The sequence below is a fragment of the Heterocephalus glaber genome, unplaced genomic scaffold (genome assembly GCF_053883595.1).
Source record: "Heterocephalus glaber isolate CG9 unplaced genomic scaffold, H.glaber_assembly_v1.0 deba00001444, whole genome shotgun sequence".
In the NCBI taxonomy this organism is placed as follows: Eukaryota; Metazoa; Chordata; class Mammalia; order Rodentia; family Bathyergidae; genus Heterocephalus; species Heterocephalus glaber.
In genome coordinates this window covers 22,418,046-22,433,074 of record NW_028258297.1, presented here as the reverse complement: position 1 = coordinate 22,433,074, position 15,029 = coordinate 22,418,046, and the positions used below count along the sequence as shown (strand labels likewise).

General features: G+C 37.9%; 1 pseudogene; it reads left to right on the top strand.

Annotated features, from left to right (window-relative positions):
- The first annotated feature begins 557 nt into the window (after positions 1–557).
- On the top strand, positions 558–12,414 carry LOC101702513 (small ribosomal subunit protein eS26 pseudogene; annotated as a pseudogene).
- The last annotated feature ends 2,615 nt before the right edge of the window (positions 12,415–15,029 follow it).

Here is a 15,029-nt window from a genome sequence, read left to right as displayed (position 1 = left end):
GGTAAGCGGTTTGCTTCACCACATGCTCTAAAGGTTCAAGGGAAAGGGCCAACCAATCGAGAAATGAAACTTCTAAAACAGTAAGCCGAAATAAATCTCTTTTCTATTTTTTTATCTCTTTTCTATATAAGCTGATTATCTCAGATATTTGTTGTAGTGATGTAAGAGTAATAAACACAATTTCTAATTACCTCTTCTGGAAAAGTGATATTGTTGTAGTCAGGGTTTCCAAGGGAATAGATTTAATATGAGACACATAATTTATAGGACTATTTTATAATATTCACCTAAAAAGTCAAATGCAGAGGAGTCAAAGAGATCTATCCAAGCACTAGAGACCTGAAGAATCCAATCGAGGGCCTGGATCTCACGACAATGTCCCGCACAAGTCCAGCTGAAGGGCTAGCTAAGCCCATAGCAAGGTCTCATGCAAGTCTGTACCAAACATCTGCACTGGGAAGGCCCAAAGGCCGGTGGTGGCAGCTACAAAGTCTGCAACAGCGGGGTGAAGGGTCTGCACCACCAAGCTGAGGGATCTGCACAGCAGCCGGGAAGCGATGCTCAAGGCGAAGACCAGGGCTCCTCTGGAAAGAACAATAGCCACCCCCAGCAACAGCAAGAACTCAAGCTCCTCCAACGGTAACAGCCGAGTTTGCATCAGGAAAACCAACAGTATACAATCTTCCCCGCCCGCTCTTCTTTTATGCCATTGGCAACAATCCTCAGGTGGGTCTTCCACGCCCAGAGCCGTGCTGACCCAGTTCCGCTGGACATCCCAAGTTGACTATTAGTTATTGCACCACAGATAGCAACTGAAAAACTGGCCCCATCGAAATCTCCATGCTGGTTTAGCATTTATACTGGAGCACACATGTGGGTTCTTCCAACCTTAATCTGCCTGGAATCACTGTGCAGCTTTGACCTAGGTCAAAGTAAACTAAAACTTTGGGTTTTGTATGGTTCGGTTTCTAATCCAAACAGCTGAAGATTAGAGAATGTGTTTGCTCATTAAACCATAAACCACTGAACTTTACAACAGTTTTAAATGTGGAAGCTGTGAATTTCTTTCATACTTGTGGAGAAAAAAATATTTTCAAGCTAAATCACTGCATGCAAATTCCTTCTTCATTTCTGGGGAATGTGTCCCCAGGTGTAGGCATTCACCTTTCCTCCTTGATCCATTGGAATAATTATGACATGTAAAACAGTGACTCTCCAAAAATCCTCTTTTATTTCCTGTCCCCCTGATAGTTATGGGATATTTCCTAGGAGACAGGAATTACAGTTTTTCAGAGAAAATTTTTTCTTCTCTCACAAGCATTTTGCCAAAAATTCCTCTATTGGGCAATAGGACACTTTACTCAATTCCTAAAGTAACAATATTTTCTCATTTCTATTTTCAGTGAGTTTGATTTTTTAATAATTTGCTTCTATTATTTGAGTTAGAATTATGAGACATTAGGAGTTTAGAAATCTTTTGCACTACCTCAATTAATAGATAAAGAAACAGGAGAGTTAGTGGCTGTACCCATACTGCAGTTAGTAAGTGTCCTTTTAGTGTTGCGTTAAGATTCTGAAGTTATTTGTAGACATCGTGGCTAGGATACCTCAACTTATTGGACATCTGCTGTGAGTGCAGTGCACACAGTGTGAGAGAATATATCCTCACTCTACTATCCTGGCTCCCAAAGCAGTGCTCCCCAAATTTTAACGCACACATATTACAAAATGCGTGATGTGATTCAGTAGGCCTGAACTGGGTCTTAAGACAAGCCTGAGAACAGTAGTCTGCAAAGTCCAGCCTGCAGGACAGACCCAGCCTGCCACCTATTATTGCAAATAATATTTTCTTGGAACAGAGTGTACACCCATTTGTTTACATATGGTCTGTGGCTGCTTTCAAGTTAGCGCAGCACAGCACTTGCTGCAAAGCCTCAATTATTTACTGCCTGGGCTTCATAGGAAAAAATAATCCCAACCCCGGTCCCAGAACATAAGTTGTCAAATGTAGTTGCACATTACAATTGCCTGGGTAATTTTAAAATTCCAGATGTGCAAGCCACATCTAGACCAATTAATTCAGAATCACAAGAAGAGGCACCAGGCATTATTTTGAAAAGATTTCTACAAATGGGAACTGCTTTTCTTGAGCAATGGTTCTCAGAAGTTGGCCTGCCCAAGAATCACCTGATCTGATTTAAGAAGGCAGAGTCCCAGACTGCATTTCCAAAAACTGTGATCTCACTGGACTGGTATGGGGTTTAGGAATCTACATATATACACCTAGCTCCTGATACAGAAGCCCTAGGAGCTTGGTTCAGGAAAAGAAACTGTACTTTTATTAATTTCTTGGAAACATTTTTTATTCTTTTTAAAGACATGGTCTGTTCTGTGTAGTTCAGACTGGCCTTGAACTCATGGCGATACTCCTGCCTCAGCCTCTTGAGTGCTGGGATAACAGACTTGCCCCTCCAGGCCTGGCTGAACTTTATTTCTTGAAAGTTCTGCATCAGCTCAGATGTTTACAGAATTATGATTCCCAAAAATGAATCATGATCACAAAGTACAACCAGTACAGTAACTAGACTCCTTCTAACATCAGACAAGATCTGACTCCTTTGGGATATATGGATGTAGACCAGACTCCTTACCAGTGAAAATGATCTTGCTTGGCACACACAAATCTTCAACCTCCAGGGGTAGTGAGGGATCCCTGTAATTCCAGCACTGTGGGAGGCTGAGGAAGGAGGATTACCAGTTCAAGCCCAGCCTGGGCAATTTAGTGACTTAGACTCTTCTTCTTCTTCTTTGGACAAAACAAAAGGACAAATGGGATTAAAGCAGTAAATGAGATGATCATTAAGCCTGGCTTTCTCTGCTCCTGAGATCAATGATGTATGTAAGTCTCCCGTGGTTCCATTGAAAATCATCATCTCAACACTATTATCTGTCATCTCCCTTCTTTATGCCTGCTAACGGCTCTTTAGGGTCCTGGTTGATGTCTGTGTGCTTGGAAATATGTTCAGACCGAGAGAGCCATCTGGCAGTGGGATGAAAAGTGAAACAAAGTACATGTTAAATACTTGATTGTTTGCTAAAATTCAAAATGACCCAAATATGCAAAGCATTTCTTAAAACAAAATCATAGCACATACTTTCTGGCAGCAGAGTCATTTGGCTACGTGAGTTATAAATCTTACCTTCCACAAGACAAAAGTATTTTTGGAAAGCAGGAACTTTTTTAAAAAGAGGAGATGCTGAGCACTGAAGAGAAGAGTAGAGGAGAGGCGATAGATCAGTTGGTCCCACTGAAGTGAAGAAGGCAGATTCCAAATCAACTTGCAGTTGACCTTTTCGGAGAAGATAGAAAATTAACAAATGTCATGTCTCAGTTGGCCACTAGATGGCAGAACTTCAACAGATTCCTACAGCTAGAGTAATGGCATTCTATCCCGGTTCCAGGGTAAATGGATGGCAGTAATTTAAGTGTTAAACTTGATTATTAAATCTCCTCTCAAGAGACTTCATAAATAAAATACAAATATGACCCGGAGACTTATGTTTTATAGCTTTGAAATATCAAAAGTCAGCCATTCCCATTACATAGTTGGCATCCACAAATACAGTTATGGAACAGGTTCTGGTTTTATTGGCTGAGACCTGGGGAACCACCTTGGCTAAGGGTTTCTGAGAAGGGATAAATAATTCTGCCACTGTGAACCCACAACTTTTGGAACTCCCACAGGCCACTTGAGGAGAAAGCACGGCAAATTTTACAGTACAAATTTGTTTAAAGAGGTTGTGAGGGAGAGTGTTTTAATTTCGAGAGAAAGATGGAAGAAGATCTGTTAAGTAGGGTATAGTCTACTAGTAAACCATAGACAGTGCCCCAGCTTTGTCACGCTCATTTTTCTGTCCAATCCTTTGAGTACTGAATGGTGGCCTCTCAGAATGGAGATATGACCAAAGTATGCCTCTTCCTTCAAAGCACTGGTCTATTCAAATACATCTAGAGATCACTGATAAAAAGAGAATCTCCACAGACAATGACAACAGAACAAAACTACAAGATGATTGGGAACAAATCATCCAAATCACAAAGTCTGTGAAGAACGAAGGGCAGCATGCAGGAATGAAGGAGAAGGGAAAACAGGGCAATGAGATAAGATGGAGGATTAGAAAATGGAGTGATACTGGGAGGAGAACAAACACCTGGGTTTCGACCGTGACTCAGAACTGGTGAACTGTATGATCCTGAACAGTTAGACAACACTTTCCCAGCAGCTTCACTGTGATCATCTGAAAATGGAGGCCACAGTGACTAACAAGGCTGACAAGTGCCTATCAGGGAGTTACTGGGGCTCTCAAAGGGGAAGACATAAGAGAACACAGTTGCTCATTACATAAGGTTGGTTACTTTTCATTCCTGTCACACTGGCTACAAAAGTTATCTGAAAATAGAGAGAGATCAGGGACCTCCCTCAAGCACCCAGACTAGGCACACTATCATCCTAGCTCCTGCTCAGGACTCGTCACACAGGAGGGCAACTATGATACCCCAGGTTCAAAATCCTGAGATAGACATGTGGAAGTCCTAGATAGCTTTTTATCAAGGAGGGATAGCAACAGCTTGGAAAGAGAGTGTAAACTGTGAACCCTTTTTACCTAAGGCAATCTCTCCTCAGATCACACGAGTCTGGGATGTATTCTTCCAGGCTGAGACTGAGGTGTGTACATGTGGGTGGGGTGTGCGTATGCACGTGTGTGTGAGTGTGAATCCCCCTATGTATGTGTCTCTGAATATGTGTACCTATAACTCAGACACTGGCTGTCTGCAGTGACAGCCCCATCTCTTCCCCTTTCCAATCTGGAGGCTGAACATGGTGGTGACATTGTCTGTAGTCTACACAAAGGAAGTTAGTTCTCTGTACCAAGCACTAGGAAGCTATGTAGAGTTTACCAAAAGAGTGCTCACCCAAAGCATTTGTTTCCTCATTGAAGTCTTCTTCCACCACCTCCAGCAGCAACTAGGGGCTCCTTTCCTTAAAACTGTGCTGACCCTGCAGCTGCACTCTCTCCCCATTTATCACACTGAGCAAACCCATGAACTCGACCCCAGGCAACCACATTCTTCAAATGCACAAGCATGTTTTCAAGGCTTCTTTTCAACAGAGATGGTCCTTTCCCACAGAATGATTTTTGTACTAATTATCATGAATATTAATGATTTTCTCCACATTATGTAGATGTGCATATAGACACAACTACACACATAAACGTTTTAAACATAAAATGGAATCATACAATCGTGTTATACATGTTGTCTTGTGATGTTCAGTTGCTTCTCAATTGTGTCTTCTTTCTTTCCAAGTCATTAGAAATAAACCAAACTCATTCTTTTCCATCCCTGCATCTAATTACAACCTAATGTGAGACAATGTAAATTCCTTTGTGCTGTACTTTTGTTATTGGAAAGATAGAACATAATAATTCAGGGTTATGATGAGAATTCATCAGATAAGATAGTGGAGACTTTTCAATTGCTTACAAAAAGAGTGTTACATACATAATACAGTTTTTATTAGCTATATAAATAATGCTAATGAAAATCACTAATCATGCATCAGCAATTTTCTGTGTACCAGAAACTGTTTCTATTCATTCAGATATATGAATGTATTCAGTACTCATATTAATGCTATGGACCAGGTCCTCTTATTATTCCTGTCTTACACATGATTTTTCTGAGGCAGAGAAACTAAATACATTTCTGAAGGAAACTCAGCCCCCAAGTGACGCGAGTTCCAAAATGGCTATGTCACTGATCACTAATCCATGTACCATCATCTCCAGCAGGAACTGCTTTGTATGTGTTTGGTGTCCGGGGACCTGAACTGGCTGTCACTGATCAAATTTAATAAATGGCCTCACTGCAAGGTGAGCTCCAGCTGACCCTGGCATGGGGCTAACTACGTGGCTCTCTATTAGGCACCCATTCCAGAAGACAATACAGGGCACTGACATCCATCAGGAGGAAAGCATGGTGGTCGGCAGAGTAAGTCAGGATTAGAAGGGAAAGGCAGAAGAGCACAGCAGCTAGAAGGGAAAGAATGGAATAATGAAGGGGAACACTGCCAGGCACCTGGCCCGGCTGAGGGAGCCTCTGAGATGAGCATGCCAAACCCCTGCAGCTCCAAGCCCGAGCCCAGAATAGCTGGAAGGAGGCAGGCTGCCAGGAAGTCAATTATTATAGCCGCATTGGAGCACTTAATCAGACACATCCGGTTTGTATTCACATGATATTAGGCAGAAATATGCGGTCAACTGCAATGAATTGGCCTGTCCTGAAGTGGGCCAGCCATCCCGGAAGCCAGGCCTTTTGAAGGTTGAAACCCAATCTCTCTGTCCTCAGAGTGCTTGTTCTACATCTAATTGATTCTGTGTATTTTATCCCTATTTGATATGCTGTCTAATGAAGGAGAACTATTTCTTTATTGCAATGACCAAATAGAAATTGAGTCCAAAACTACAAGAACCAAAGCCCTTGGATACTTGGGGCCTTTACTCATTGTCAAAGCCAGTCCCCAATTACCACATGTTGCTACACTGCTCATGCCATCTGACCCATCAGGCCCAGAGAGGCTGTTCTAGCAACACGACACCAGAATGGAGAAGAGATCAAGATGACCCTGAACATTGATGAGCTTCCTTTCCTGTCCAGAATTCCCATAAATATTGCACTGTCATGGCCGTGAGTTCCATTCCAGGTCTTCCTGGGGTTAGCTTACCAGTTAGCTATCTCAGTGCACTTGAGGTATTTACTACTGTTTTGATCATCTTTTTCTTCTAAGCTTGGTGGCAGATGCCCTTGGTGTCCCATCTAGAGTCCCTTGACCAGGCCAGTGCTCCTACCTGCCAGTTGCTCTACGTTCCTCTTCCTCAAAGGAAATTGTGCTAGTCCCATATCTATGGCCAACAAAATTTCTGGTCAGATCAGTCTGAAGCTAAGATTCTTCTAAAAGTATGATTTGTCCAGTTTTTCTCTTGCCCTACTTTGCTTCCCTTCCTCCTTTAGCCCTTCTGGTAAACACATAGTATCACATAGCATCAAATGGCTTTTGTAAAGCTTTTTGTTTGTTCTCATGGGTGGTTCTGGATTGGAGATCACAGAAACCTGTATGCCTGAAGTATATAGGAAGCAATAAGAAAGACCAGGAAATCACTCCCTCAAGTCTCAGGGCCCCTCAGAAACTTTTCCCCATATTCCAGATGTTTTTGTATGTTTTTAGTGTCATGGTAGAGATTTTAGTTGGAAGAAGAAAGAACTGGAGCAATGAGGCTACTCCATCTTAAACGTAAACGTGCAATGTTCATCAAACATTAGATATTCACATACTGCCTGTGTTATTTTGCATATTTGTGTATTACTGTACTTATGTAACTATTTACCTAATGGTTGTTTAAAATTTTTGAAGCCAATGTTTCTTTCTAAAAAACTAACTTTGCCCTAAATATATTTCTGAGATCACAAGTTTGAGTGGCCAAGTTTTTCAATGCGGAGTAAAATAAATATATGTATGTTTATATATTTGGACCCACCTCTGCTAACTACAAACCTTTCCACCTACAGGGCCAGGGATTTAGCTCAGTGGTGCCACTAACTGTCTCGAAAGAAAAAGGTTTGATCCCCGGTACAAAACAAAAAAATCCTTTCCACCTACTACCTGTTTCATATTTATGTGAACCGTATCTTTCAAAACAGTGTAACACAAGAAATGTGACTGGTAAAATGTTTTATTGCTTTATAGTTCCACTCCAGAACTCTGCTCATATTGGATGTGAAGTTAATTCTTGTTGATATTTTTAAATCCATTAGCACTTTTTTATTTCCTCTTAACTCCTAATCTTGCCAATACTCTTTTTACTCATGGTATGGAGTAAAAAGAGAAGAGAAGTACTAATTTTTTGAATAATTCAGAAATCCTTTGGCATCTGCATTCTTTCTTCAATGTTTAGATTTGGAGAGAATCATCTGTCAATTTGCTTCTGTCACATAGAAACATTTGCTCGATGCTTCAATTGGGGTTTGCTTATAAGGAAAAATGAGCTTCTCCAACCCTTAAACTTGTGTTGCTAAGATGGCTGCCTAACATCATGAAGCTCAGATGTACTTCTCAGAGTCACTGGTGCTCATATGCTCAGATTCCTGGGTAGCACGGGAACTCCTGTCATGATGCCTTCTCCACCATACTGCAGCAGTGAGGTTAGAACACAAGTTGGGTACCGGGATCCTTGAACATGAAGGCTGTTGTCAAGGATACAGTGTTAAGAGAGAGATGGGTATGGATCACTGTATCACAAGTGTGCAGAGAGCAAGACTACACACACAATACAGAGGCTGAAGGAAGTGCAGGAGGTCTTCATCTCTGCTGATGTAGCCCATCTTGACTCTTGGTTTTAGGTTTTTAAATGGCTTCTGTGAAGAAACAAAGAGTTTTTCAGTGTGGAAAGTGGCAAGCCAGTTGTCAACACAATACTTTGGGATCAAGCTCTTATATTTCACCTCTAGCATAATGGTCTTTCTGACTTATTCCACAGCACATTTTTTTCAGGACCAATTTAGTATTGAGGAGATAGAAGTCTGAGGACCACTATATCTTGAAAAGCAAGCTTGGTGCCGCTGCAAAACTTGCCAGAGTGCATTTTGAGCCTTATGGAACAAGTTTATAATTAGAGACTGGAAAAACTAGCACATATAAGACAGATAAATGATTAAAGTCTTGGAAAAAAGTTTCTACCTAAGTCAATCCTAAAATTCTTCCCCAAACTAAAACATACATTTAAAAAGTAATTCTTGGTGTTTTTATACATCTGCACATGGTTAATTGAGTTCTGTTGACATAATTTTAACTCCATTAATATAATGATTAATATCTTTACTTTATACAGTAGTTCTAGTTTGTTTTTGTTTTTGTACCAGGGATCGAACTCAGGACCTTGTGCTTGAGAGGCAGGCAGAGGCGCCACTGAGCTAAATCCCCAGCCCTAGTTTTTTTAAAAAGAAACTTCATGCTGTTTTTATATGGCTGCACTGATTTACATTTCTACCAACCATATATAAAAGTTTCCCTTTCTTCTCATTCTCACCAGTATTTGTTATTTTTTGCCTTTTGCCTGCACTCCAATGTTTATTGCAGCACTATTCACAATTGGCTGGATATAGAGTTAACCTAAATGCCAAACAATGGATAAATAGATAAAGCATGATATATACAAACACAAAAGGATGAAAACTGTAATTTGCCACAGTACAGATGGACCAGAAGGATAGTATGTTAAGTAAAATGTATACATCTCAGAAAAACAAACACATGATTTCACTCATATGTGGATCTCATAGAAGTTGAGAGTACAATTTGAGAGTGTAGAGGAACGAGGGGTATGTGAAGGTTGGTCAATGAATATAGGGTTTTATTGTAGTTAGAGGGAATGAGTTCTGGTGTTATATGGTTAACAATAATGCATGGGTGATCTCAAAACAGTTAGAAGAGAGATTTTGAATGTATTCATCTGATAAAAGTTTAAGGTAAGGGATATGCTAATCACTCTGATTTGATTATTACCCCATTTGAATCAAAGCATCACATTATACCTTGTAAGTGTGTAAGTCAGTATATGTCAACAGAAATAGAATAAAAATTAAATGTGCCTATAACTCTGTACAGGGTTTCCCTGCTGCAGGAGAGTACATCATTTTGGTCTTACTCATAAAGCGGCAAGGAGTCTTCACTTACAAGAGATTTGTTTTTATTTTCCAATAGTTACATAAACTTATTTTTTAGTACTGTCTCTTCATACTCTTTCACTTTCAGAAGTGTCCTCAGGATTAAGGCTTCAGTTCTGGGAAAATTTTTCTTTCTAGGAAATTTTCATTCTCTGCAGGCTCTTATATCATTGCAATCAGTTATTTGAGAGGCCTGTCTTTGCTCTAGAATATCAGTCAATGGTTACAGCCTTGTGAACCAGATTCTTTCCTTTCTAGTGGCCTTCTCATTTGGATGAATATTATCAACAACAGGCGCTGTGCCCTAAAGTCATGCCAGTCCTTTCTGGGTCATGCACTGTGAACTAAAACTCAAGAACTTTTAATTATACATGTTAAATTTTTTAATAGGAAACTAACCCTTACTAACATATCATATATGGATTAATACTGATGTTCTACTTTGCTCTTATGTAAGTAAGACAGGTTATGTGTTGCATATGATAACTGAGTTATCTCAGAGGAAGGCAGAGGTGGAAGAGCAGAGTAAATGACAGTGATGGAAGTTATACTGCAGACCTTAAGCTAGCATTTGAAAGAAAAAGCGAAACAAAAATTTTTAAAAACTAGACTAGGGCCAGGGATTTAGCTCAGTGGTTCTGCCACCTGTCTCACAAGCAAAAGGACCTGAGTTCAATCCCTGGTACCAAAATAAACAAACAAAAAAATAGACTAAACACAAATACCAATTTACAGGCAAACAATGGAAATTGGTGGATGCTGGTCCTAGTTTGAGCCTTTTCTCAAGTACAAGAAGAGATTAAAAAGAATGAAAATATAATTGGATATGGAAGAAGTTAGGCAATATAATCCAAAATTATCTAGGTGTTGGAGTCCTGTGCTAGATGTCTTTTCTGCTCCGGAATGTCAGTCATGTGGAATCATCATAGTGAAACATTTAGAATCTAAACATCCAGAAAACGCAGACAAATCTTTATAATTTTTTTCCAATGAAGTTTCAATCAAATGAAACCCATTTTCTAAACTTTTTGGTGAGAATAGGAGACTCCAGTCATCTGCTACCCAGAAAATATGTCAAAATAAACTATTTTAATCTGGTTCATCAGATTTTAACAAAGACTAAGAACCTAGCCAATTCATTGTCTGCAGAACACATTTTGATAACTGTCATTAGCTAATAGTTGCATTGCTATGTAATTTTATTGGTGAAAATAATACACATGTTACTTTTTTTAAACTGTCATATTTGCACATTTAAAAATATAGCCACAGATTTATTCAACTTGTACAAAAAAATCTAAGGAAATTTTTGATGGATTTTGAATCTTACATTTAAAAATAAAAATGAAACATTTTCATTTTTGAAGAACAATGATTGACATTTGGGAAGATAGAAATAGAATAGCTGCATTTCAATGAAAACCTTTGTTTAATTGTAGGTGAGATAAAAATCAGCACCATGATATAATAAGCATGGATAACTATGCATTTTAATCATTAAAATCTCTGTATATATTTGAAAATATCTTTTCAGATATGACAAGCATTTAAAGAAATATTCAAATTAAATTGAATTTAGAAGCTTCCATTTTTGCTGAGATGAAGTAATAGGAACCATATTTAACCTTTAGCCTGAAGCAGCAAAAATAAAAATTATAAAGTAAGCTGCAATAAATAAAACCATGGTTTTTGTGACCTGGAATATCAGACAACAAAAAACAATGATCCACGACAAATCAGAACAAATAAGATAAGCCTAAGTTTGTTCTAGCTTAGAGAGTTTCCAGGCAGCAGCTCATGGAGGGGAAATCTCAGTAGAGACAAGTGAACTACCCAAGTTGAGGGAAGAAGCTGAGAGTCTAGGGACTAAATGTACAGGACAGACAACCAGAGAAAAGAGAGCTGTTAAGTGAGAGGACATGAGAGATGTATAGAGGATGTATCCTTCATTGATCAATAGAATTACTAATTTGTACATGCATGTGAAGAGACCACCCACTTCCAGCAAAGAACCACTTGAAAGGAATAGAAAGAAAAATAGTTGATGATCACAGGGGGCTGGGAATAGGAATACATCTCACCAGGATGTCTGAAATACCTCACAATTACCAAGATTTTGGGCAGAATATTCATAAAAGTCTTGACTCTAATGGAGAATAAATTAGCCTACCCCAGGTCCTATTTAGAAAAAGCAAAACATTCTCAACAGGATGAAATATTTTCAAGTAACTTAACTGCTTCCTAGAACTAACCTCAAGAATACCTAGAGGGACCTTGCTTCTAAGATGGCAAAAGAAGGAACAATGATCCTGTCAAAAAGAACAATGGCCATGTGCAGCCTACGTGCTGCATGTGCTGCACCTTTGTGCATGCCTGAGGACAAAGCCATTAAGAAATTCATCATCGAAACATAGTCAAGTCTGCAGCCATCAGAGATATTTCCAAAACCAGTGACCTCAAAGCCTGTGTACTTCTTGAGCTCTATGTGAAGCTGCATTGCTGTGTGAATTGTACGATTCATAGGAAGGTGGTTAGCAATAAATCATATGCAGTCCAGAAAGCATGAAGACCTCCTCCCTGATTCAGACCTGTTGGGTGCTGCCCCATGACCTCTTCCAAAGCCCATGTAAGGAGCTGGCTCCTTAAGGACTAAGGAAAACTATCTTCTGGGAAAAGATAATACAATAGAAATTATAATTACAAAAGGAATATCTTTAGAAATATAAAACATAGAGCACCCAGCAATGTAAAATTCAGTTTTTGCACATAATAAAAAATTAACCAGCACAAAAAGAAGCAAGATTCAAACCAAAAAAAAGAAAAAAATAAGATTTACTGAAACTGACCGAGAAGTATGAGAGACGTTAGAGTTGGCAGACAATACCAGTTACTATAACTGTGTTCCATGTACTAAAATGTTAAGAAGCATGGAAGATAAAAATAATAGTCAAACTTTTGGAGATGGAAACAATAACACGTGCAAAGAAAAATAAATATATTGTATAAACAATAAATTATAAATTGCAGAAAAATTGGTCATTTTAAGACATACAACATTGATAAAGCACTTCCCTAGCATACATAAGGCCCTACATTCAATCCTCAATACTAGGATAATAAATAATAAACAGCAATAAAAAGTACATAGCAATAGCAATTACTCAAAATAAAAGACAGTGAGGGGGAGAAAAGCATCTTGATCATCGGACAACTTCAAGTAACCTTATACACATATAGTCCCCATAGGAGATAGGAGGAAGAAGAGAAATAAATATTGTGAAATATTTCTTCCAACTTTGAGAAAAAATAGATATTTGCACATCCATTAATTATCATAAATATGTTTCAGTTATTTTCTGAAAATTATAAAGAAAATCACATCAAGGCATCTCACATTCAAATTGCTCAAAATCAGTGATAGAGTCCTAAAAACAGCTAGAGAAATGATCCAAGTTAGGTAGAAAAAATGAGGACTACAGCCTATCTGTCATTACAGACAGGGTGAGGAGAGAGTGGAACACAACATTTGAAATACTGAAAAAAATCATTACTAGTTTATAATTCCATACTCAGTAGAAACATATTTTGAAAGTGAAGGAAAGATACTTCAGTTATAAAAATAGAAATTATAGCTTCTTAAGATTTAATAAATATTTATGCAAAAGCAAAGTTATACCAGATGACAATGTGGATCTATACAAGGTATAAAGCACATGTACATGGTATTTATATAGGTAAATATGTGTGCTTTTTAAATTTAAATTTCCTTAAAGGATAACAGACTGATAAAAGAAAAATAATAAGAATATAGTATTGGGCTTATAAGAAATGTACAAATAAAATGTATGACAATAATAGCACAAAGAATAGGAGAGGAAAAATGAAAAGTATACAACTGCAGTAAGTTTTTAAAACTATATGTGAAGTTTTCAATATGGGGAAAAGACCATATTAGCATAAAGATGTGTACTATACACTCCAAATCAATGCTTCAAACAACACAAGAGTTACACAGCTAAAAAAAAAAATCAAAAGATAGTTAAACTAAAACTCTAAATACATTTGTGTGGTTTGTCCAAATACACATAGGAAAAGAAAGAAGAAAAAAAACCAAATATGATAAAGAGAAAATAAGATCATATATTAAACCAACCAAATGAATAATCTTATTGAGAATAATATAAATATGGAATTAAAATGCAGAGATTGGCAAGTTAATTAAGTAAGGAAAACCTGTTACATTTCTATGAGAAAATTACTTTTAAAAATAAAGACATAAATAGGTTAAAACTAAAAGGATACAAAAATATAATACTTAAATTCTTTAATCTTCAAAGAAACTGGAATGGCTATGTTACTATCAAACAAATAAGATTTAAGAGAAAAGAATATTACCGGGGATAAAGAGTTCAATTCACTGAGAGCACATAAAAGTCTTAAATCTTTTGCCACTAATAACAGAGCTTTTATATACATAAAGGTAAAAAAGAATAATAGAACTGTAAGGAAAGGTAAACAAACCTATAATTACTATTAGAGATTTCATCACCCTTCTTTCCATAACTGATAGAGGTATATGACAAATCAGTAAGGACATACCCATCACTTTTCCATAAGTCTTTTACATTCCTGCAATTACCATGAGAAAGCCCTGCTAAGTACAGAAGACCTATGAATGTTTTCAATTAGGCTAGTGAGGTGTCATAATAAATACATTTTTGAGCATGGCTATTGGTTCATACAGAATGTTTTACTTGTATTTCATCATTTATGTATTTCACAACATCTTGTAACCTTTTGTTTGTTACAAACAATTTCCAACATTGAATGGCAGTGCTGGCATTCCATCCAATAGGTTTCATCCCTGCCAAGATCCTCACTGTAGTTTCAGACTTAGTTCTAACATTGGATCATTCCATTTTGTTGTGTGACAATTTTGTACCATTTCTACTAGTCAAATATATACTCACATTGCTGGTTTTTTTATCATCTGAATCAAGAAGGTCTGCTTTCCCTGTGCCTGTATTGGTCAATTCTTGCTCCATTTCACTGTCACATTTTGGCTCACATGGCTAAAATCAAAGTCATTATCATCTTCATCATCCATGGATGATGACTCACTTTCAGCCACTTCTAAAACTTGCAAATCTGGTTTTTCATGTGATATTGTACTGAACTGGGCTATTTCTACCAGAAAAAAAAACAAAAGAAAACTTTTTAAAAAGCAAACCCTAAATGCACAGAA